This window comes from Lathyrus oleraceus, chromosome 1 (genome assembly GCF_024323335.1).
Source record: "Lathyrus oleraceus cultivar Zhongwan6 chromosome 1, CAAS_Psat_ZW6_1.0, whole genome shotgun sequence".
Classification (NCBI taxonomy): domain Eukaryota; kingdom Viridiplantae; phylum Streptophyta; class Magnoliopsida; order Fabales; family Fabaceae; genus Lathyrus; species Lathyrus oleraceus.
In genome coordinates, this window is record NC_066579.1 from 148346230 (window position 1) to 148373512 (window position 27283).

The following is a 27283-nucleotide window of genomic DNA, read 5'->3' on the forward strand; positions in this document are numbered from 1 at the left end:
TTGATACTGGTTCTTCATTGGATGTACTCCCGAAGTCAACTCCTTCAAGATTGTCGTATCAAGGAGCTCCGATGAGATACAGTGGTGTGATCGTCAAAGCCTTTGATAGTTCTCGCAAGACTGTTATTGGTGAGGTGGACCTTCCAGTGAAGATAGGTCCGAGTGATTTCCAAATTACTTTCCAATTTATGGATATCTACCCGGCCTATAGCTGCTTGTTAGGAAGGCCATGGATACATGAAGCGAGAGCTGTTACGTCAACTCTGCATCAGAAATTAAAATTTGTGAAGAATGGTAAGCCCGCCATTGTAGGTGGAGAGAAAGCTTTGTTGGTAAGCCATCTGTCGTATTTCTCATATGTTGAAGCTGAGGATGAGATTGGAACTCTGTTCCAAGCTCTATCTATTGCTGAAAAAAAGAGAGTTGGGGCACCTATGTCCTCTTTTAAAGACACGCAGAAAGTTGTTGAAGATGGTAGTTCTTATCAGTGGGGTCGGATGGTAGACGTCGCCGAGAACAAGAACAGAGCGGGTTTGGGTTTCCAGTAAGGGATGTCTGTTATCAAAGCTGAAGATGTGCAACCTAGTTTCTGTAGCAGAGGGTTCATCCATGGTAATGAACAACACTCAGTTGCAGTGATTGAGGATGATGAAGATGAAGACAACACCAATTTTGTGATGCATGTAAAAGCTTGCCACAATTGGATCGTTGTCGATGTTCCTGTTATTGTTCATCGCTCTAAGTAATTGCTTTATTGTTTTTGAAAAAATCCTTCTCCTATGCCTAAGGTAGAAGTGAACATTGTTTGGCATCTTTCAAATTGATCATTAATAAAATGCAATTCTATTCATCAATATCTATGATGTTTTATTTTTACTTTTTTTCTTTTCTGAAAAATGGTAATCACAAAAAACATAAATAAATAAATAATGATTGTCTATCTGCATAATATTTGGTCACAATTCACTTCTCTAAAATCAAAATATCAAATCATTATGCAGGTTGGTTTCTAAACCCATTGAATACAATGATCCTACTCCTTCTCCAGACTTTGAATTCCCTGTGTTTGAGGATGAGGAGGAAAATGATGAAGAAGTGTCTGATGAACTGTCTCGTCTACTTGAGCACGAGGAAGAAGCCATTCAGTCGTTCGAAGAGCAGATTGAGTTAGTCAACTTGGGTTCCGAAGATGATGTGAAGGAAGTCAAGATTGGGTCTCGACTGTGTCCAAAGGTTAAGAAGGGGTTGGTTGATCTTCTTCGACAGTATTCAAATGTGTTTGCTTGGTCCTATCAAGACATGTCTGGTTTGGATTCTGAGATTGTGGAGCATAGACTTCCGTTGAAGCCAAAATGCCCACCAGTCAAGCAGAAGTTGAAGAGGACTCATCCTGATATGACAGTGAAGATCAAAGAAGAAGTACAAAAGCAGATTGATGTCGGTCTCCTTGTTACTGCTGAGTATCAGTAGTGGGTGGCCAATATTGTGCCTGTTCCGAAGAAGGATGGAAAAGTCCGTATGTGTGTCGATTATAGAGATTTGAACAAAGCTAGTCCAAAAGATGATTTCCCTCTGCCACACATTGATATGTTGGTAGACAATACAACTCAATTCAAAGTCTTTTCATTTATGGACAGATTTTCCGGTTATAATCAGATTAAAATGGCACCCAAAGATATGGAGAAGACCACATTCACTACACCCTGGGGAACATTCTGTTATAGAGTGATGCCTTTTGGTTTAAAGAATGCTGGTGCAACTTACTAGAGAGCAATGAGCACTCTTTTTCATGATATGATGCATAAAGAGATCGAAGTTTATGTTGATGACATGATTGCTAAATCCAGTGATGAAGAAGAACATGTTAAGCATTTGTTGAAGTTATTCCATCGTTTGAGGATGTATAAACTCCACTTGAATCCTAATAAGTGTACTTTTGGTGTTCGTTCTGGTAAGTTGGTAGGCTTTATTGTTAGCAAGAAGTGTATTGAAGTTGATCCTGCCAAGGTCAAAGCAATACAAGAGATGCCTGTGCCCAAAACTGAGAAGTAAGTCAGAGGTTTTCTTGGCCGCTTGAATTATATCTCAAGATTCATTTCACACATGACTGCCACATGTGCGCCTATATTCAAGCTTCTTCAGAAAGATCAATCTTGTGATTGGACCAAAGACTGCCAGAAAGCTTTTTCCATTATCAAAGAGTATCTACTTATGCCTCTGATTCCGTCTCTGCCTGTTGAAGGAAGACCTTTGATCATGTATTTGAATGTGCTTGAAGAGAGTATGGGATATGTTCATGGTCAGCAAGACGAGACTGGAAAGAAAGAACATGCTATTTACTACCTCAGTAAGAAATTTACAGACTGTGAGACTCGGTATTCTATGCTAGAAAAGACTTGTTACACATTGGCTTGGGCTGCTAAGCGTCTGCGCCAGTATATGTTGAATCATACCACTTGGTTGATATCCAAAATGGATCCAATCAAGTATATTTTTGAGAAGCCTGCTTTAACTGGGAGGATCACCTGTTGGCAGAGGTTGTTATCAGAGTATGATATTGAATACCGATCTCAAAAAGCGATCAAGGCTAGTGTTTTGGCTGACCATTTGGCTCACCAACCAATTGAAGATTACCATTTAGTACAATATGACTTTCCTGGTGAAGAGATCTTGTACTTGAAGATGAAAGATTGTGATGAACCATTGCTTGAAGAAGGGCCAGAACCCGGTTCCTGTTGGGGCATGGTATTTGATGGAGCTGTTAATCAGTATGGTAATGGCATTGGGGAAGTGATTATTACTCCTCAAGGCACTCATTTTCCATTTACAGCTAGATTGAGTTTCAAGTGTACAAATAATAAGACTGAATATGAAGCTTGCAATACGGGGCTTGAAGAGGCCATGGATCTCATAATCAAGTATTTAGACGTCTATGGAGATTCAACTTTGGTTGTAAATCAGATCAAACGTGAATGCTAGACGAATCAACCCGGTTTCGTACCATATAGAGATTATACGAGGAGGATTTCAACTTTCTTTACAAAGGTTGAGTTTCATCATATCTCTCGAGATGAAAACCGGATGGCAGATGCTCTTGTAATGTTGGCTTCAATGACCATGTGTAGCACCTCAAATTTGCACCTATCATTGTACATACATTCTCATATTAGGTCATAACATAACATGGTCCACTGCATAGCATTGCATTGTCCCTTTTGCCTCAAGTGCAAGATCATTAGGAGAATTAGGTCAAACTGATCAGGAGATCAGTCAACCAAGCAAGCAAGTGTGTTTCTCATTGAGCCAAGGCCTTAGGTTTGGTCCAACATGTTCACATGACTTGGGGATCCATTTGAAGTGATTAGGTCAAAGATTGGAGGCTCAGAGGTCATCAGTCCATGCACAGTCAGTCAGAAACCCTAAAAAGTCAAACTTGGTCAACTGTGATTGATTTTATGGTTTTGATGGATGGATTTGGTTTGAGAGAGCTTATTCATGTCCAAATAGGCCTCATATATCATGGCAAACAACATCATTGAAGAATGTGAAGCAAAATCAGAAATTTCCAAAAATAGAAACTGGACCTGTAATTTTAACTGCCAAAAATGGAAACTTCTTGATCCCAAACTTACATCATGATACAAGCTTCAAATGAATTTTTGCCCAACATGAAAGTTGAAGATCTTGTTCTCCCATTTCCAAAAAGTCCAAGAACTCTCAATTCCCATGTATGGTTGGCAAGATATGATCAATTCATCTCAAAAATTCTTGAACTTCAAAAGGCCATATCTCTCAAACCATTTGGCCAAATTTGGTGAGGTTTTTTCCAACAAGTCACATTTGATCCCCTCTTTCCAAAAATGTCATCCTCATGCACCAAAACATCACCATTCAAAATGGCCTTTTTGAACTTGCTTGAATTAATTTCAAGTGTAGTGAAAAATTGACTTTTTAAAATAACCTTTTTCCTTCAATTTGGCCAATTGGAATAGGTCTGAAATGACATTTGAAACTTGCCCAAAGGCCCAAATTCGTGCAGAACACACACCCTATGCCAACATGGTGGAATTTTTAGCAATTGATAAAATTGGTTCATTTAAGCTAATGTTGATTAACACTTACTTAGCCAACACTAAACAGAGATATATAAACTCATTTTCTGTCAATTCCAACCCTAGCAGCCACAAATTGAAGACAGAAAAAGTTCATTTCTCAAAAACACACCATTCTTGATTTTTGGAAATTCTGCTCAAACTTTCAAACACCGCGAGTTCTGCTTGCTTGTTCATCATTCATTAGTCATTTGGAAGCACTGTTGAGCCTTATATCCCAACCGTAAGCCAAGTACACAACTGTTCCATTGAAGAACACTTCCATGGCAAGATTCGAATGGAGCTATTTCAAAGATTCCTGAGCTGAACATCCTTCACCATTCACCTTGTGGAAGCTTTGTGAGCACCTGTTTCAAGCATAAACATCCAAACAACCATCGAATCCCAACTGTTCTTCAAAACAGGTAAAATTTCGATTCCTTCTTTTCTCAAAATCATGATGTACAATGCATAGATCTCATTACCCTGGTCATTATGAGCTTTGAATGGTTTAAAATGGTTGAACTATGTGAGAGAAATCTGACTTTAAAGTGTCATGTTCAAAATTGTTTTTGTTTGATTCTTCTGTGTTAGCTCGATTTAATGATTATGGTTGTTAGAATATGCATGAGTGATGCTTGCTGGTCATGTTGGTATGTTTGATTTCATGTTCTGGGCGAATTACTTTTGCACGATTTGTGAAGAAGATGATGATGAACACTGTTAGCTTAGAACCCTAATTGCACATGGCTGCCCAGAATGTTTACGTTGCATGATACTGTTCATCGCCTGGACCAATCACAACATTTCATGTGTCTCACCAATACGCTGCGTTTTACTAAATGTTCCAGCAAATTACAAAAATGCCACGCCCGGTTTCATTTAATTAATTAGTTCATTTTAATTCTCAATTTTTATTTCATTTTGATACTCAACTTACAAAAATCATATCTCATCCATTTTAATTCCAAATTTCATGAAAATTTTTGCATATTGCCCTGCTTGATCTCTAGTATTTTATCACGATTTTTCCTGATTTTTTGGATGAGTAGATTTTTAATGGTATTAGGGTTTTGTTCATGTATCAATATTTTGTACCTTTTACCAATTCAATTGTGAAATAATGATGCATTATCCAATGGCCTTGAAACTTTTTGAGCACAAACTAGACACATTCGTGTTTATTTTGATGTAGAGTTTGTGAATTTATCTTATCTGGTCTTTGAGTTATGAATTTTTGAATTGGGGTGTGACAATTTGTGTCACACCATTGATGCGCATCTTCATGATTTTTGATACAATGCTTCTTGACCTCCAATTGATGTGAATGTTTGCATGAACCTACTCTTGGATGTCTAGTTTACATGTGAATTTTCTTGGAATTATTTGTGGCATTTCCTAATTGTTTGAGATTTTCTCCCCTGTTTGACCAAAATGTTGACCTTATGTGATACATGTGCCCATTTGTTTTGTGAAATGCTCATACTTTATTAGATGGACATGAAATTTTACATGAGATAACTAGACATCCTAAGCTTTGCCATGGTTTTAGTCCCATTCATTTATCCTATGCCATATCTGATTTATGAATTTTTCAAGTTGATGCATGTTTGGTTGACTTCTTTGAGCATGTTCAAAATTGCCTTGACTTTCTGATTTTCATTGACTGCCTTACACTTGTCCAAATGAGATGAAATTTTACATGCTTACCATGCTATGTGTTATGATTGATCATGATTTATTTGGTGATTTTTGGAAATGTTTGAGTTTGCTTTTGATGCAAGTCTTTCTGTTGACTCCTATGAGCTTCTGTTTGCTATACCTTGACTTAAATTGTTCATGAAATGATGATAATGATTGATATGCATGTGAACCCAATTGGTTGTATTTCTTGATTGTTTGAACATGATTTTGGATGCTTGCCCTTTGCTGTTTTGACTTTTTCATTCCTTTTTGACCCTAGGCTTGCCCTAGTGGTCCTGTTACTCACCTTTGAGTTCATGTTTTCAGGTTGACCAACAAATGACCAATGAGACCAATTCTTTTTGATTGAGCTTGCTTGAATATCATTGTTTAACTTGTTTGTTTTGTAGGTGGCTTGGCTCACATGCCTTAAGCCTTGTGCCTTGCACATCCATTTGCCTCTAATTAACTGTTGATGTCTGTTTCTTTTTGCTTTGTTTGAAGTTGTATACTAATGTCTGCTTGACTATTTCAGGTGCTTTTAGTTGCTCAGTTCCTTGTGAACTTTTGCTTTGCTTTGCTTATTAAGCAATTTGCATTGAGGTATACTTCTAATCTTCATGTAGTCTGGAAGACCTGGTCCGTTACTTGGCCAGGCAACTGTCTGAAGTCCTCCTTAAGAGGCAATGTTTGTGTATGTTTATAATTTGTCCCTGTACATAGTCAAAGACCTCCTAAGTGAAGAGGCAATTGGCAGAACCCAAGGGATATGCAACCTATCCCCTGCTATTCTGTATGTCATCTGCTTTGCTCACACCACTGTGTTGATGCATTGCAGATACAAACCCAAGATCTTGTACAATTGTACAGTTGAGTCAGTATCAAATGTGTAGAAGGGTTCCCACTTTCTGAACCCACACATTCTTGTCTTGAGCTCTCCCTGGCCAGGGATAAGAGCAATGAGGCACACCCCTCATCTCCTTTCATCTGCTTCACCTTAGCCCCTCAATGGCAAGGTTAAGAGCACCATTCACCCCATTCCAGAGGTTTGTTTGTTGAGGTTGATATGACCCCTCGAGTAAAACCTAACCTTGATGTTTGAGCCCCCTTGTTGGTGTGTTTATTTTATGCTGTATGTGCTTGTGTATGCTTGTGTGGTGTTGTATCCCCTAGGTTTGTTAGACTCCGCGTAGTCTCGTTTGCATGTCAATTAAGGTAGCACGGTTCCTTCGTATAGGACTTCCTTTCTTGCTTGAGCTTTCTTAAAACACAAACACATTATCCCCTCTTAAGGATACGTTAACTCCTTCTACTACAGGTGAGTAAGTCTCCAAAGGTCGAGCATCAGGTAGATTGCGCAGTGACGTTGTCCACTTAAAAAACACAAACCAACGGGAATAGTTTAGCCGAACTACGGCAACTCTGATTCTCATGTCCAGATGAGATACGTAGGCACGAGATGCGATGTCTTGTCGAGTTTGACTAACAACTAACACTAATTCTCTTCTCTCGCCCTCGTTGCGATTGAGACCTCCCCTTTCTCTTGCCCTAGTTGCAATCGAGACCCTTGCTTCCTGTGCAAGTTAGGTTTGGTGTGGCTTGCTTCCTGTGCAAGTCATGTTTAGGATAGGCTTGCTTCCTGTGCAAGTTAGCTAGAAACCTTAACTTAGGGACGACTTTGCATGACAACATCTAGGCTCGAGTCGTAGTCTCCCTAGTGTTGTGTCTCCCTCTGTTATCTGGTTAGGCTAGTCCTTTTTCCCTGCGTAGGGGAACTACGTCGCCCTGATCCTCATACCAGATGAGGTACGTAGGCAGGAGATGAGCTAATCTCTCCGGGCGCCTTTTTTCTTTTTGTGTGTTGTTTGACAGTTGCTAGGCTCGAGTGCCTGACTCCTTAGCAATTTGTTGTCTGTTTGTTTGAGTGTGTGCTTGACAGTTATAGGCTCGAGTCCCCGACTCCCTATTAACTTGCTATGTTGTTGTGTGCTTGGAAGCTGATGTAAGTCCATCGAATGGCATTCGGGTTCCAGTGTGGGTGTGTTTTGGTTCGGATGCTGATGTAAGTCCAGTGATTGGCATTCGGGCTCCACGTTTGCCTTTGTTTATGTTTGTTTGTGTGCGTGTCAGCCGAGCTACGAATGCTCTGATTCTCCTTCGTCCAAGGAGATACGTATGCATAGGATGCGATATCCTAGCGAGCATGTGTCGTTTCCCCAGTCCGAACTACTTCGACTCTGATGTCTATGCCTGATAGACTAAGTAGGCCCAGGATGCGGTATCCTGCCGAGTCAATTTCAGTCTTGTTTTCTTGTGTCTCTTTCAGCCAGTGTGTGTGTGTGAGCAGTGTTTTAGCAACCATTTTCCTTTCTATTGTGCGTGGATCCCGTAGAGTACTACGGATGCGTAAGGGTGCTAATACCTTCCCTTCCCATAACCGACTCCCGAACCCATTCTCTTTGGTCGCGAGACCATGTCTTTTCTTAGGTTTACTTCGAGCGTTTCCTTTCCCTCTTTTGGGATAAATAACGCACGGTGGCGGCTCTGTTGTTTCTTCTTTTCCCGCCGGTTTTTCGCGTAATGCGACAGCTGGCGACTCTGCTGGGGACATAGAGAAGTTGACCTCTTGCTGGTCTATCTTCCCCGAGCGAGTCTCTCCTAGCGCTCTCTAGGTTAGGGCTTTGGTTGCTTTGTGCTGCTTTATTTATTGCATTCATTTGTATATATTTGCATTTACTGTTTGCATTTATTGTTTGCATTAATGTTTGCATTCATTCATATTCATCTGCCGGTTGTCTGTTTGTTGGGATGGGATATTTTGTGAGAAATAAGCCCACTACCCAGGCTTGAGTGTACACATAGGTGTTAGAGTGGATAGTCATGAGGCTTGCATGGCATGTTGCTATGATAAGTCGTTCATGAGACCCACATTCCAGACGAGGTTTCTGTTGGATATATTTTGTCCTATGGGTGTTCCATAACGACAGATATTCCTTTAGAAATCGTCGACTCTGGTGACCATTTCCCGAGAACTCAGTCGAGGCCTCTCCTCCGAGACGTGATTATGTTAGCTCTGGTGGGCGCATTCTCGCTGCTCAATCCGAGGACCCCGAGACTGGGAACTTGCTTTAGGATATCCTGTTGAGGGGAGTCAGCAGAGGTCTTTTATCCCGTAATAATGCCAAACCTTCAGTGGTAAACGTATTATTCTCGACTGAAGGGCTGAAGCTGACAAACTTCTGTTCTTAGAACCTACCAGTGAGGGGAGGGTTTGATCTCTACAGATACGGTTTCTGCCAGTGATGCTGTGATGGTGACTTTGGTTCAGCCGAATTTATGGACATTTATTTCTGGGACGCCGGAGTTCTGTCCGTGGTTTATCAGCGGGTTCCGTTTATTTCGGATCCCCGGGTTGAATTTGAGAGTACTTGTTCAGAGGACCTGACTGTCATCCGTTCAGTGGATGTTCCTGTGATGATAGTGATGTAATCTCCAGTTTCGTTTATTTCGGAACTCCCCAAGTCGGATTTATGGTGACTTGGTTCCTCAGATTGGTTTCAGATGCCAGTTGATCAGATTGACTTTGGGTTTCAGATGTTTGTGATCAGAGTTCAAGCCGAAGCTTTGACCCTGTGCCTTGAGACGCACAGCCTGACCAGTCATGTTCACATCATTTGCATCATAGCATATTTATTTTCAAAAAAATAATAATGCATGAAAAAAGTTAACTCGCATACGCATATCCTTTATCAGGATCATTCATGATAAAATAGCATCCGCATCCGCATCATGCATATCATGCATATATCATTCTTGCATTACAGACATGTTTGGAGGGACTTCTCACTCTGGTTCCTGACTGAGACAGGATTGCTGACCGTCGTCCGCACCGCTACTCAACCAGTTTGAATCGACAGAGGAGTATGGATCAGGTTCAAGCAGAATCGGCCGAAATGAGGGCAAACATGGCCCGGTTCATGACACTGATGCAAGAGATTCTGACAGTTGTCATCCCCGGTGGGATCTATCACAATTGGGTCACTGTGGGCTTTCCTATAGTTGTTCATAAGTCAGAGTAATAATCATTTTGTTTAAAAACCCTTCTCCCATGCCAAAAGGAGAAGTGATGACATTGTTGGCAACATTTTGTGCAATGATATTTTCATTCAAATAAATTCATGTTAAACATTTGTTTTTCATTTGTTTTCCCTTTTCGCTTTTTGCATGAAATTGGTGATCACAAAAAACCCTAAAAAACAAGAATAAAAGCAATCTTTTCATCTGCATAACGATTGTCTTGTTTGATTTTCAAAGAGCTTTTCATATCAAATCATTATGCAGGTTGATTCACAAACCCATTGAACATAATGATCGGACGTCATCTCCCAATTTTGAATTCCCTGTATTCGAAGCGGAAGAAGATGATGCTTGAAGGGATTTCTGACAGTATTCCCCGACTTCTTGAGCAAGAAAAGAAAATCACTCAGCTGCATCTCGAGAATCAGCAGAACAGCCAACTGGGGCATAACAAAAAAAACAAACAAGAAAACAAAAAAAAGGAAAAAAGAAAGAGGAGGGTGCAAAATCAAAAGAAATCAAAAGAAATCAAATCAGAAGAAAGAAAAAAAACAACAAAAGAGAAATAGCACCCTCAAAGTCCCAAGTTGACTGATGCTGAATTCGATCGAAAGGAAGAGATCAACTGCCATGTGTCATGGTCAGTCATATCAGCAGAGAGTGAAAAAGCATTCGACAAGAAGGTCAAGTCTCGTGTGTCCCGAGAATGACCTCGTGCTCAAGAAGGTCTTGTCTTTCGTGCCCGATTCCAGGGGCAAGTGAACCCCCAAGCTATGAATGTCCATGTGGTCAAGAAAGCCTTTTCAGGCGGTGCTCTGACACTTACAACAATGGATGGAGAAGTTCACTCGTCCTGTGAATTCTGATGCAGTCAAGAAATACTTCGCCTAAAAACAAAAAAAAACAAAAAAACAAAAAAACAAAAAAAGCAAAACAGTTCGCTAAGTCAAACACCCCAAAGGGCGATTTAGGCAAAAAAAGGAGCGTCTCGGTGGATTGAAAACCCGAAAGGGCGATCCAGGCAAAAGTTAGAGACATTGAAAAAAGAATTTGCATCCCGCTAGATTGATCACCTCACACTGGGGCAATCTAGGCAAAAATTAGGGATTTGGCAAGTAACTGCATCTTGACAAGACTGTGCTCTATATCTGTCATCCGTCAGGAATTCTCGATTCGTCGTCGACTGAAGCTTTGAATACATCAAAAATTCAGAATGGTAGAGGAAAGGTCATTATGTTCAATGTAGCCCTCTCCAATATATATCATCGATTTCAAACTTGTACAGATCTATGGAGTCTCGCCCTTTGCAGACTACCATTCCATCACATCAATTTGAGCTTTTATCCAATTATTTGCACTCCTATTTGTTTCAACTCAACAAACGTTTTGCATGTTTTAATTGATAAAGTATCATTGTTTTCAGAATAAACAAATTTTTCACAAAAAAATTGTTCTTAAACAAAGTGAAGGTTCACAATGGTGGAAGGATACTTAGGAGATCCGCAGTGCTCTCCCGAGGGTGGTATGATTACCAACAGGTAAGACATTTGTTCGTATCTCGAGCATAACTGTATCTTTCTCCTGTCGAACCTCTTTTGGTTTCTCCTCAGCAAGGTTGCTCAGTGCAGTGTTGGTTGAAGTTGTTTATCTTCATGTTCCCGGCAGTACAACATTCTTCCTCCAGGTCCTTGTGAGCCCTATTGTGGGGCATCTCCAGTGTAGGTTTGTTTGAGCCCTACCGTGGGGCATTCCTAGCAAGGTTATTTTTGAAATACTTTTTTTTGGGGCAGTTCCCCAAGCAGAGTGTTTACTGAAGACGTTAGCGTTCGTCTCTCCAGCAGAGCAGTCTTCTCCTCTCCCTGCAGGATGGTGTTTCTCCCTGATATCCCGGTTTCCAGCAGATCGCGTTTGCTCTCTGGTGTTTTTGGCCTTCCCTATGGAAGAAGAGTAGTACCGGGTGGTTGATCCCTGGACCTGTGTGTTTACATGTCTATTTGTCAGCATTCATCATACATTCATCATGCATAATGCATACATGCATAATCATAGCATTCGGATACTCATGCCGCAGCTGTTGCCGTGTATCTGTTGATGGTTGTCTCCTGCTATTTGTTGATACAGATCTCTCCAGTAGATCCTCCCTAGCAGATATGGGTGTGTCTGATCTCTCCATGTAGAGCCAACCCCTTAAGCAGAAAGTGTCTATCCTTTCCTTCCATTTCCCCACTGAGATACATCCTCGTGGATGACGGTTGTTTCCGTTCCCTCCCAACGCACATTGGGATGGGTTTTCCCTATTGAGTTCATTCCTCATTAGGATGAGTCTTGTTTCAGTCTGCCTTTTTGGATCGATCCTAAACTGGCTCCCCGTCGACTGTTTCTTGTGCTTCCCTGGGGCATAAATGAATAGTTGCTCACTAACCGGCACTCATTCATCTTATCCTCAGCGGAATTTGTGGGCCTCTACCTACAAACCGGTAGTTGTAAGTCCTATCTTTGTGGTTTTCTACCTACAAACCGGTAATTGTAAAATCCCACTTTCATCCCCTGGCGGATATGGTTTGGTGGCTTCTACCTACAAACCGGTAGTTGTAAGTCCTATCTTTGTGGTTTTCTACCTACAAGCTGGTAGTTGTAAAATCCCACTTTCACCCCCTAGCAGAGGTAACCTTTGTGGTTCATTCTGTTTGTTGGCTTCTACCTACAAACCGGTAGTTGTAAGTCCTATCTTTGTGGTTTTCTACCTACTAGCTGGTAGTTGTAAAATCCCACTTTCATTCCCTTGGTGGAGTTAACCCTTTGTGCTCATCCTATCGATGACTGGTTACTTTTCCGTGGTCTTCTGCCTACAAACCGGTAGATGTAATCCCCTCTTTGCGGTATTGATATTCTTTCCCCTTTGGATACTTGCTTTGATCAAGCAGTATTGTCCCCATTGGGTCTTCCCCTTCTTTTTGGATACTTGCTCCAAGTTAGCAACTTTATCCTCTTTTGATTGGTCATCTTTTGCATACCTAGTCTGGTACCCTGATGCCTTTCTTTTCGGTCGTTTATCCATTTAACAAACTACAACCCGGTTATGGATAATCTTCCATGCGAGTTTATTATCTACGTTTTGACGGCTATAGATAATATATCTCATGCACTCTTTGGTCAATCTTTCGATTGTTATCTCCAGCAGAGTAAGATTCGTATTCCTTGTGGAATCGAATGTCCATCCTTTAACAAGTTTGCCTTCGCTCTCTTCAGGATGATGTCGGTCGTTTATCCATTTAACAACCTACAACCCGGTTATGGATAATCTTCCATGCGAGTTTATTATCTACGTTTTGACGGCTATAGATAATATATCTCATGCGCTCTTTGGTCAATCTTTCGATTGTTATCTCCAGCAGAGTAAGATTCGTATTCCTTGTGGAATCGAATGTCCATCCTTTAACAAGTTTGCCTTCGCTCTCTTCAGGATGATGTCGGTCGATTATTCATTTAACAACCTACAACCCGGTTATGGATAATCTTCCATGCGAGTTTATTATCTACGTTCTGACGGCTATAGATAATATATCTCATGCACTCTTTGGTCAATCTTTTGATTGTTATCTCCAGCAGAGTAAGATTCGTATTCCTCGTGGAATCGAATGTCCATCCTTTAACAAGTTTGCTTTCGCTCTCTTCAGGATGTTTTCGGTCGATTATTCATTTAACAACCTACAACCCGGTTATGGATAATCTTCCATGCGAGTGTATTATCTACGTTCTGACGGCTATAGATAATATATCTCATGCACTCTTTGGTCAATCTTTTGATTGTTATCTCCAGCAGAGTAAGATTCGTATTCCTCGTGGAATCGAATGTCCATCCTTTAACAAGTTTGCTTTCGCTCTCTTCAGGATGTTTTCGGTCGATTATTCATTTAACAACCTACAACCCGGTTATGGATAATCTTCCATGCGAGTGTATTATCTACGTTTTGACGGCTATAGATAATATGTACTTATGTTTTTCCGGTATTCAGACCGAAGAAGTTTCCGACGATCAGGTCGATGTACTTATGTTTTTTCCGGTATTCAGACCGAAGAAGTTTCCGACGATCAGGTCGATGTACTTATGTTTTTTCCGGTATTCAGACCGAAGGAGTTTCCGACGATCAGGTCGATGTACTCATGGCACTCAGGCCAATTTTCCGGTATTCAGACCGAAGGAGTTTCCGACGATCAGGTCGATGTACTCATGGCACTCAGGCCAATTTTCCGGTATTCAGACCGAAGAAGTTTCCGACGATCAGGTCGATGTACTTATGGCATTCAGGCCAATTTTCCGGTATTCAGACCGAAGTGGCGTTCAGGCCAATTTCCGATTTTCAGATTGAAGAAGTTTTCCTCCTCTCCGTTGGTGTCGATAAACGTCGAGTTTTTCCCGATCATCCGTTGATGATTTGGTTGTGTTCACTCTCCCCAGTAGAGTTTCCTCCTCTTCGTTGGTGTCGATAAACGTCGAGTTTTTCCTAGTCATCCGATGATGTCTAGTTGTACCCCTCTCCATGCAGAGTTACCTCTCCGTTGGTTTCGATAAACGTCGAGTTTTTCCCGATCATCCGTTGATGATTTGGTTGTGTCCTTCTTCCCTAGTGAGTTTTCTCCTTCTCCGTTGGTGTCGATAAACGTTGAGTCTCCCTTTCGTCCTATGACGTCTGGTTGAGTTTTCTCCTTCTCCGTTGGTGTCGATAAACGTTGAGTCTCCCTTTCGTCCTATGACGTCTGGTTGAGTTTTCTCCTTCTCCGTTGGTGTCGATAAACGTTGAGTCTCCCTTTCGTCCTATGACGTCTGGCTGAGTTTTCCTCCTCTCCGTTGGTGTCGATAAACGTCGAGTTTTTCCTATTCGTCCTATGGCGTCTAGTTGTACCTGTCCCCACGTGGATTTACCTCTCCGTTGGTCTTGGTAAACGTTGAGTTTTTCCCATTACGTCCGCTGACGTATGGTTGTATATCTCTTTCCATTCATCCGATGATGATTGGTTACCTCTCCGTTGGTCTTGGTAAACGTTGAGTTTTTCCCATTACGTCCGCTGACGTATGGTTGTATATCTCTTGATAGGCCAACTCATGTGTTTGCTGTTGAAGAAGTCAAAGATGAGAAGCCATGGTATTTTGATATCAAATGTTTTCTTCAAAGTCATATTTACCCGCCTGGGGCATCTTTGAAAGATAAGAAGACTTTGAGGAGATTAGCTGGCAACTTCTACCTGAATGGTGATGTGCTTTATAAGAGAAATTTCGATATGGTTTTGCTCAGATGTGTGGATAGACACGAAGCAGACCTGTTGATGAATGAAGTCCATGAAGGTTCCTTGGGTACTCACTCCAATGGACATACTATGGCTAAGAAGATGTTGCGAGCAGGTTACTATTGGCTGACAATGGAATCTGACTGTTGCAAGTTTGTAAAGAAATTCCACAAGTGTCAAATCTATGCAGATAAGATTCATGTTCCTCTGACACTGTTGAACGTCATTTCCTCCCCATGGCCCTTCTCCATGTGGGGAATTGATATGATTGGCATGATTGAGCCAATGGCTTCGAACAGGCATCGTTTCATTTTGGTGGCTATTGACTACTTCACGAAGTGGGTTGAAGCGGTATCGTATGCGAATGTGACCAAGCAAGTTGTTGTGAGGTTTATCAAGAATAAGATTATATGTCGATATGGTGTGCCAAGTAAGATCGTTACTGATAATAGATCGAACTTGAACAACAATATGGTGGAAGCTCTTTGCAAAGACTTCAAGATTTCACATCATAATTCTTCTCCCTACAGGCCCAAGATGAATGAGGCTGTTGAAGCTGCGAAAAGAACATTAAGAAGATCATTCAGAAGATGGGTATAACGTACAAGGATTGGCATGAGATGCTCCCATTTGCTTTGCATGGGTACCGTACATCCATCCGCACTTGAACAGGGGCAACCCCTTTCTCACTTGTTTATGGCATGGAAGTTATACTCCCCGTAGAGGTCGAGATCCCATCACTGTGTATGCTGATGGAAGTCAAGTTGACCGAGACTGAATGGTGTCAGACTAGATATGATCAGTTGAATTTGATTGAAGAAAAGAGGTTAACTGCCATGTGTCATGGTCAGTTATATCAGTAGAGGATGAAGAAAGCATTTGATAAGAAGGTCAAGCCTCGTGTGTTCCGAGAAGGTGACCTTGTACTCAAGAAAATTTTATCCTTCAAACCAGACTTTTGGGGCAAATGGACTCATAATTATGAAGGCTCATATGTTGTTAAGAGAGCCTTTTCAGGCAGTGCTTTGATTCTTACAACTATGGATGGTGAAGAGTTCACACGTCCTGTGAATGCCGACGCAGTCAAGAAATACTTCGCCTAAAAAAGAAAAGAACAACTCGCTAATTTGAAACCCGAAAGGGCAACTTAGGCAAAAATGAGTGTCTCGATGGATTGAAAACCTGAAAGGGTGATCCAGGCAAAAATTAGAGACATAAAATAGAAAAAAATTATCCCGGTAAATTGAGTACCCCACCCTGGGGAAATTTATGCAAAAATTAGGGATTATGGCAAGTAACTGCAAGCTGGTTGATCTTCAGTCTTGAAGACTTTCTTGAGCACAATGTTTGGTTCTAATTCACCTCCAGCCAAAGCCAACAGGACAATGGATATCAAAATTGGTAGAAGGATCAGTGATCATTGTATTCAATGTAGCCCTTTTCCATGTAAATTAACACTTTTCAACTTTTGTACAGATCTATGGAGTCTTGTCATTTACAGACTACCATTCCATTAAATAAAGTTGAGCTTTTTATCCAATCGTTTCTACTCTTATTTATTCAGCTAAATAGAATTAAATTTTATTGTGATCATTTTGAAATTAAAGTTTTAAAATAAAAAGCATTTTTTCTTAAATAATAAAATCAATTACTTTAAAAAAGCAATTAAAGGAATATCAACAATGGTTTGAAAAATGGTAAGCCCTAAATACGAAGCATTGTTGGTTTCTCCCTAAGCAGTTGGTGCAATCTCCGTTTATTCTCAGCAGCTTTTCAGCATCTCCAGCCGAGTTGTTGGTTTCCCAAATTGAGTTCGTAATTGCCTGCCTCGAGTTGTAGGCGCGTTATTGCAGTAGGTTGCATAGATTCAACAAATTTTGTTCCCCCACAAGTCGCCATCAGAGTTATCCCTAACCTCTGTTAGCCCCGACTCTTGAGCTGTATTTTCAATCCTCTGCAAGGTTGTCTCCCATTTGATATGGTGTTGACCGAAAACTCCCCCCAGAGTTGAAAGGAAACACCACCGTGCGTTATTTATCCCAAAAGAGGGAAAGGAAACGCTCGAAGTAAACCTGGAAAGGAAATGGTCTTACGACCAGAGATTGCAAGGATCGGGAGTCAGTTACGCAAGGGGAAGGTATTAGCACCCCTCACGTCCGTCGTACTCAAACCAGTCAATATTCACATTCAGATAAATCAAATAGACAGTCAACAGTGTTACAACCAATATGCACACAAGGCAAGTCAACAACTCAAATGAGTTCATCACCAAGGCCCCTACAACATAGCAAAGGTTAGTGGACAAAGTAAATTTGCATCTCAAGTCATAAGATTGCATCAACCACTAGAGCTAAGCTTGAACCTGAAATACAAAGCTCACAAGATGAGTACAAACCACTAGTACCGAGACTAGGGTCAAAGGCAAAGCAAAAAGTCAAAACAGCAACCAATATTCAACATGAAGCATATTTATTCAAGTAAGAACATGTCCTAAAAAGGACCAAGTCTAAAGCATAAAGCAAGGTCATCACATGAGCAAGATATGGCAAAGGCAATTACAAAGCTCACAATTGGACATCAAGAATCAAAATTCCATATTAAAACAGAAATGAATCAAACAATCACGAAATTTTTTATGTGCATACAACATGTCAAACACAATCATCATGCCAAAAATTAGAATCAACAGAGCTCAATTGACCTAGAAATGAAAATGAACAAGTATGACATCAAATTGTGTGACACACATTGTCACACCATACATTCATGTGTCTAAAACAGAAATGAAAAATGCTAAAAATGCACAACCAAGCCTCAAAAATCATGCAAAATGTTAGGAACCAGCATATCAAATTTCAAAGAAATTAGACAATGTATGAGCATTTCACATCAATTTGAATCCAACATGTCACATTTGCATACATGATCAAATAACAGCTCATCATAAAAATCCAGAAATGATAAAATCAGGAAATGGACATTACAAAATACTAGACATCAAGATGAACATGTAGGAAAAAATTGCATTCAATTTGGATCAATATTCTATTTGTTATGATTTTTTGAAGTTGCATGAAAATATTTGGAAATAAAATGAAATTAATGTTGAAAATGGAATTTGCAATGAAAAATGGAAATGCATCATGTGAGGATCGAACCAGGTATCACCAAAACGCGGTCGTTTGGACTAAGGAAATCAAAAGAAAAATGAAATGTCACTCGCTGGGAATCGAAGCGAGGTTCAGCCAAAACGCTGCACTTCACTAATTGAAGTGGCAGCCTAGTCAGCCGGTCAATGCAAGCGTGGACGAGTCAAACAAGCCTTGGCCTATCATTTTGCCAACAGGCATGAACGCGTGGCAGCCAACACAGTAAACCCTAGCACTAATGTTCAGACGGCGGTGGCACTGTGCAGGGACGGTGGTTTCCACCGTCTTCTTCGTGAAAACGATGGCGCTACAGTGCCTCAACCAAATTTTTGTCTAGATTTCACAAACACGCACACCATTAGAAAGCTCTCATAAAACACAACACGAATCCAACATTATTTTGGCCAAAATCTCCATGGATCGTGCAAATCGAACGAAAACATTTATGCATTCAAAACTTCAATTCCAGATATCTCATACAATTCTTCACCATTTTTCATGAAATTTATATCAGGATGCTCAGCAGTCAAGGATCTACAACATTATGTGCATAAAATGGAGAATTAAGAGGTTCGAAATCCTAACCTCTTGAAGAGCAGTCAATGGAAACTATAGATTCAAGGCCTTGCAAGTGTCCAGATCCAATCCTGAGATGATGACTTGAAGTTTGATGTATGAATTGAAGCTTGGAAATGCTTAGATCTAGCTCAAATGGCAGTTTCCATCTTCATGTTCTTGAGCTTGCACAGCTGGATTTCTGCTCGAATTCTTCAAATCAAGGCTTGAATCTTTATCAATTACACTCCATAATCCAGAATATGCAAGAAAATTGCTATGTTATGTGGAGAATTTTTGAATTTTGATTGAGAGAAAACATGGAGGGAAAAATGTGATCTAGATCTAGAATGTGTTAGAATGAGCAAAACAGTTACAATTAAGCTTTTATATGCTGTGTTAATTATGCTGTAATCATGATTAGGCATTCGCTAATGAAATTTTAATGAAAAATGAGGTGTTATGCACAATTGGAAAATTCACCCTATGCACGGCAATATGAACGTGAACAGTACCATGTGCATGCTCAAAATCACTTAAAATCATCTCATGCACATGTTGGAATTGGAATTAAACATGTATGATGCACCAAATTTGAATTTGGCATTTTCCCTCCAAAATGAACATGCATGGGAAAATGATTATATGATTAAATTTCATGCAATGCAATGTTGGATTTGGAAAATATGAGTCATAAGGAGCATAATGCAAAAAGAGGCACTCAAATTGGAGCTTTGGATCAAAAGTTATGGCTCTTTGAAGTTTCATGCACACTTGGTGATCATTTGCTCATAACTCCTCAACCATTCCTCAGATGCTCATGATATTGGACTTTTTGGAAATGGGAGAGAGAGATCTTAAACTTCCATGTTGGACAAAATTTCATTTGAAGCTTCTTTGATGTTGGAAAGTCAAGTTGAATGTAGTCTAAAAACTTGCCATTTTTGGAAACTTGAAATTACAGGTCACTTTCCATTTTGGGAAACTTTTGATCTGGCTTCAAATTCTTCAAGGTAGATGTTTGACATGATGAATAAACCTATTTTAGACATGAATGAAGTGTCTCAAACCATTTCTCCACCTCCTAGCCCTCAGTTGACTTTCAGTTGACTTTCATGGGCCCCAGATGACCTGGCAATGCACTGATGACTTTGAGCCTCTAACACTTGGTCAAGTTGCTTCAAAATGAACCTTGATTCATATAAGCTCTCTAGACTTCTCATGTGGCTTTCATCTCAAGGAAATGCTTGGTCTCTTGCCCTGAGGAATTCTCTTGATGCCAGTTCTAGTTGATATGATGCAATGCACTATGTAATGTTAATGACCCAAAAAAAATGAAATGAATGCATGAGTAGGGGGTGCAAATTTTGAGGTGCTACAGCTGCCCCTATTCAATCAACTGGGAACCTGAACGAATGAGAGCAACGGCTGTCAGACCTTCAAGGTAAACAGGGATTGAATACCAAAAGAACCTAGAATTTGCACTATGCGGGGAATGAAGCGAAGAAAAGCGAGGCCATTTACCGATGGCGGCTTTACTGGAAACTTGATATTTATCGATATCAAAGACAGCGAGACCATTTACCAATGGCTGCTGGGAAACAACACCCAAAGGAAGTGGGACCATTTACCGATGGTGGCTTCAACTGGAAATTTGATATTAAAAGGAAGCAAGACCATTTACCGATGGTGGCTTCAAAACAATCTTTTGATATTTACCGATATCAAAGACAGCGAGACCATTTACCGATGGCTGCTGGGGAACAGATGTTACAGAAAGCGAGGCCATTTACCGATGGCGACTAAGCTGGACATTCGATATTTACCGATATCGAAGAAAGCGAGGCCATTTACCGATGGCGGCTTCGACTGGGGAAGAAGAAGATGTTTACAACTGGAACCAGACAAGATGTTTACCGACGACTCTACTGGGGATTTTGAAAAGATACATGACCAGACATTTACCGATGACTGGGAAGGGACTCGATGTTTACCGACATCGAAAGATGATGTTTACCGACATCAAAAAAAGGACGACCAGACATTTACCGATGACTGGGAAGGGACTCGATGTTTACCGACATCGAAAGATGATGTTTACCGACATCAAAAAAAGAACGACCAGACGTTTACCGATGACTGGGAAGGGACTCGATGTTTATCGACATCGAAAGATGATGTTTACCGACATCAAAAAAAGATGACCAGACATTTACCGATGATTGGGAAGGGACTCGATGTTTACCGACATCGAAAGATGATGTTTACTGACACCCAAAGAAAGGAGGCAAGGAGACCCACGTGGGGATCAACACGACACCTACTGGTATCGTAAGGATGACATCTACATATGTCAAGATAAGGCAGACACTTGCCGGGGACTACACTGGGGAGTCAAGCTTTCCTTTCACGGGCAGGTGAGGAAATAAACCTCTCTGGGGATTGTCAATCCTGAATGCTACCAAGAGAAACTGCTGCAAATGCGCCATACGGATGTTGCAAAACGGTCCACCTCTGCTGGGGATATGATCTAATCTGGCTTTCACATGTGTATGCATATGTTTGAGTTTTTCTATGGCGTAATGCTCCATACTGAATGGAAATGCTACACGATTTGAGGATGCAAATGCAAATGATTACTATATGTAAGATGCAAATGGAGGAAAACTCCTGCTGGGAGAGCAAATGATCACTCTGCTAAGCACACGATTCGGTCTTCCAACTCTGTGGGGACACGCAACAATTCTGCTGCGGATACTCGCTGATCTGACATTCTCGGAACGGCAGAGAAGCCAACTCAACTAGGGAGTCACTCGTTGGGGGAAACACCAACCTTCCAACCATGCTGGGGAATAACACTGCTGCTGGGGAAAGGATAGCCCTCACTGGGGACGATCTCCACTGAACTCAGTCCGCTTGGGGACTCCGCTGGGGGAATAACATCAATGCACACCTCCGCTGGGGAAACAGCAACGTACAGACGTGCTAGGGACATAACATTCTCAACCCTGCTGGGGATTACAACACTTCAGGCCCGACTACTGAGGAATAAACTACCCACAGACCCATCCGCTGGGGAAATAACCATCTTCCGACTCGCTAGGGAACTAACAGTCCTCAGACTTGTTGGGGAAAGGCATTCTCGACCCTGTTGGGGATTACAGCAACCTTCAGGCTCGGCCACTGAGGGATATCGTTCTCGAATCTGCTGGGGAGATAAGCCCTGTCTTGCTTTGGACAACCCAACTTCTCACATTACTGGACAGTGTTGAAACATCTTTGAACAACCTATGGCTCATCTGCTTCAGCCAGCAATCAAAGGTAGTAACCTGCAAAACAGCAAGACATACATGGACAAAATACACCCGAGTGTACTCAACATTCAAAATGATTTTCAAATGTTTTATCTTTCTGCACGTTATTGTCTAGCCTTCATGTTTTTTATATGCAATGTTTATCAAAAATTCGGACGTTTTTGCAAACAAAACAGTAAAATAAAAACAAGAGAGCAATTTAACTGAATAACGACTTTTATTGATTGAAAATGGCCTATAAAGGCAAAGTACATCAGGAAGCAATTCCTAGGAAGAGGTAATTGCGCCAAAACAAGGAAATAAACTATCCTATTGGCAATGTGAACACGACATCCACTATTTTCCAATTCTATTATGACTCGTATATCCTCAATTTCCCCCAAACTCCTTGCTTTCTGAGAAGAACGATTGGACCGATCACATCCTTCGAGATGGTAGACGTTGAAGCGCGATGAAGTACAGATAACTCAGACTGTAGTCTTCGCTTTAATCCCTCTTTTGCCTGGATCGCCTTTTCAGGTTTTCGACTTACCGGGATACCCATTTTTTTGCCTAAGCCGCCTTTGCAGGTTTTCGACTTACCGGGTGTACATATTTTTTCATTCTTTATCTCTAACTTTTGCCCGAACCTTTTTTTCCTTTTTTCTTGGTTCGCCGGGATGCCCTTTTTTTGCCTGGACTCTTTTATTCTTTTCGTCCAGTGGGTCAATTTATGCGAAGTATTTTTTGACTACATCTGAGTTCACAGGGGATGGAAAATCTTCACCATCCATAGTTGTCAGCATCAAGGCTCCACCAGAGAAAACCTTTTTAACAACATATGGACCTTCATAATTCGGAGTCCACTTGCCCCTGTTATTTGTACCGGGAGGAAGGATCCTCTTCAAAATTAAATCACCTGTCTGATAGCTTTGAGGACGCACTTTCTGATCAAAGGCCTTCTTCATCCTTCTCTGATACAGCTGCCCATGGCACACGACTGCCAATCGCTTCTCTTCAATAAGGCTCAACTCATTAAACCTCGTCCGAATCCATTCAGCTTCGTCTAGCTTGACATCCAGCAGGACTCTCAGAGAAGGAATCTCCACTTCAACAGGTAGGACTGCCTCCATACCATACACAAGGGAGTAAGGGGTTGCCCCGGTCGACGTACGTACTGAGGTACGGTACCCATGCAAAGCGAAAGGCAACATCTCATGCCAATCCTTGTACGTCACGACCATCTTCTGCACAATCTTCTTGATGTTCTTGTTAGCCGCCTCTACAGCACCATTCATCTTTGGTCTGTAAGGAGAAGAATTGTGATGCTCGATCTTGAAATCTTTGCAAAGCTCTTTCATCATCTTGTTATTGAGATTCGAACCATTATCAGTGATGATTCTCTCGGGAACCCCATAACGACAGATAATCTCTTTCTTAATGAATCGGGCAACCACTTGCTTGGTAACATTGGCATATGAAGCTGCTTCCACCCACTTGGTGAAGTAATCAATCGCAACCAGGATGAAGCGATGTCCATTAGAAGCAGTAGGTTCAATCTTCCCAATCATATCGATGCCCCACATCGCGAATGGCCAAGGAGAATTCATAACATTCAGAGGGCTTGGTGGTACATGCACCTTATCTGCATAGATCTGACATTTGTGGCACTTCCGAGCGTATTTGAAACAATCAGATTCCATGGTTATCCAGTAATAACCGGCTCTTAACAACTTCTTGGCCATTGCATGACCACCAGCATGGGTATCGAAAGACCCCTCGTGTACTTCTTGCATTAACAGGTCTGCTTCGTGTCTATCCACGCATCTGAGCAGAACCATGTCAAAGTTCCTCTTGTACAACACATCATCCTGATTCAAATAAAAGCTTCCAGCTAGCCTTCTCAGGGTCTTCTTGTCATTCTTTGACGCTCCTTCAGGATACTCCTGGCTTTTAAGGAAATTCTTAATATCGTAGTACCACGGCTTCTCATCAACAACAGACTCGGCTGAAAACACATACGCAGGCCTCTCGAGTCGATTCACAGCAACGTGTGGCACATGATTATGCCAATGGACTTTAATCATAGAAGACAAAGTGGCCAAGGCATCAGCCATCTAATTTTCATCCCGGGGTACATGATACAACTTCACTGTCTTGAAGAAAGTCAGGATTCTTCTGGTGTAATCTCTATAAGGAATCAAATGCGGCTGATGAGTATTCCAGTCTCCATTGACTTGGTTAATCACTAGAGCGGAATCTCCATAAATGTCCAGAGTTTTGATCCTTAGATCGATGGCTTCCTCAATCCCCATGATACAAGCCTCATACTCAGCCTCGTTGTTGGTTACTTCAAAAGTCAATCTGGCAGAAAAAGGTAAGTGTGCACCTTTAGGATTGATGAGTACTGCCCCAACACCGTTTCCATTCACATTAACCGCCCCATCAAACATCAGTGTCCACTTGTCATCAGGATCCGGTCCTTCCTCGACAAGAGGCTCTTCAGAGTCTTTCATTTTTAAGTACATGATGTCTTCATCAGGGAATTCAAACATCATCGGCTGATAATCATCAATTGGTTGCTCGGCATGGTAATCAGACAGAATACTACCCTTGATGGCCTTTTGCGACGTGTACTGGATGTCATACTCAGTTAAAATCATCTGCCACCGAGCCACTCGTCCGGTAAGAGTCGGCTTTTCAAAGATGTACTTCACTGGATCCATCTTAGAAATCAACAAGGTAGTATGGTTCAACATGTACTGTCTCAGTCGGCGAGCAGCCCATGCCAAAGCACAACAAGTTTTCTCGAGTAGTGAATATCTTGTTTCACAGTCGGTAAACTTTTTGCTAAGGTAGTATATAGCATGCTCTTTTCGACCAGACGCGTCATGCTGTCCCAATACGCACCCCATCGAATTCTCAGTTACTGAAAGGTACATTATCAGGGGCCTCCCCGGAACTGGAGGTATAAGGATTGGAGGTTTCTGCAAATATTATTTTATCTTATCAAAAGCTTTCTGACAATCATTGTTCCACCTGATTGCTTGATCTTTTCTTAGCAATTTGAAAATCGGTTCACACGTGGCAGTTAGGTGAGATACGAACCGTGCAATGTAGTTCAACCTCCCTAAAAACCCACGAACCTGCTTTTCCGTTCTTGGTTCAGGCATTTCTTGAATAGCTTTTACTTTCGCTGGATCAACCTCAATCCCTTTCTCACTGACAATGAAATCCAACAGCTTTCCGGATCTCACCCCAAACGTACACTTGTTTGGATTCAGCCTCAATTTGAACTTTCTCAGCCTTTCAAACAGCTTCTGCAGGTTTACCAAGTGCTCCTCTTCTGTCTGAGACTTCACAATCATATCATCCACGTACACTTCAATTTCTTTGTGCATCATGTCATGAAAGAGAGTCATCATAGCCCTCTGATAGGTAGCACCGGCATTCTTCAGCCCAAATGGCATGACCTTATAACAGAACGTGCCCCAAGGTGTAATGAATGTCGTCTTTTCCATGTCTTCTGGCGCCACCTTGATCTGATTATAGCTAGAAAATCCATCCATGAAAGAGAAAACCGAGGATTGAGCAGTGTTATCAACCAATACATCAATCTGAGGTAATGGGAAGTCATCTTTCGGACTGGCTCTGTTTAAATCTCGGTAATCGACACACATCCTGACTTTACCATCCTTCTTCGGCACGGGCACGATATTGGCCACCCACGGGGGATAATTGGTAACTGCCAGAAAACCCGCATCCAACTGCTTCTGAACTTCCTCTTTGATCTTGACAGCCATATCAGGACTAGTTCTGCGAAGCTTCTGCTTTACCGAAGGACAATCTTCTCTGAGAGGTAGCCTGTGCACCATAATATCTGTATCCAACCCAGGCATATCTTGATACGACCATGCGAATATCTCCACATACTCTCGCAACATTTCAATCGGCCCTCTCTTGACCTTTTCCTTCAAAGCAGCCCCGATCTTGATCTCTTTCCTGGCGTCCTCAGTACCAAGGTTAATGACTTCCAACTCTTCCTGATGAGGTTGGATGACCCTTTCCTCCTGTTTCAATAATCTGACCAATTCTTTGGGGAGTTCACAATCTTCTTCACTCTCCTCTTCAGCTTGGTAAATGGGATTATCGAAATCATACTGAGCCATAACAGAACTGTTTTTAATGGAGTCCGCGAGATCGATTATGCATGAACGATGTTTAATGCTTTATTTTAGAAAAGAGTTCAAGAAAGTCACAAAAACAAAAAACATTGCCATTTTTATTATTTTGAAAATGAAAATAAAAACAGAAAGACTGTGAGCACAAATTTGATTGCAAAACGTCCTTTATTAATGATAATCATTGAAAATCAAACATGATGTGGCCCTACAATGAACCACTACGCCTCGGGCAAAGCGTAGGGTTTTTGTGCAGAATGAAAAACAAAAGAAAATTACTCTGTCTGAAGAGTAACTTGGACTATTTCTTCGGCTGTACAATTGTTGACCATCTCCCCTGGAGCACACGGGCGCACCCAGTTGTCCATATCACAGTCGCTATCACCGTCTTCACTGCCTGCTGCAAAGACATCACCATGATTCATCAACCCAGCGCTGGTAAAGGTACTCGGCCCTTTCTGAACACCCTGCTCTGACTGAAGAGGCTGATAACCAATACCAAGTTTGTCTTCCTTCACGGGCATGTCAATCATCTTGCCCTAGCCTTCTGCATTGCCTGACCGAATGACCTCCAGAGCTTGCTTGTACGACGCAATTGAGGCACCTGGTTTCTTCTGCTCAACAAAAGCCACCTTCTCAATATCAATAGTCTCAAAAGCTTGGCACATAGTTTCATGAATCTCGCCATCCATCTCCACATACTTGAAAGAGGATAGATGACTCACAAGAATGTCCTCCTCGCCACACACAGTCACCACCTGACCGTTCCACACATACTTCAGTTTTTGATGGAGAGTTGACGAAACTGCCCCAGCCCCATGTATCCAGGGATGCCCCAATAGACAACTATATGCTGGTTGAATATCCATCACATAGAAGATAATATCAAACACTTCTGGGCCGATCTTTACGGGCAACGTGACTTCACCAAAAACAGATCGTTTGGATCCATCGAAAGCACGGACCAC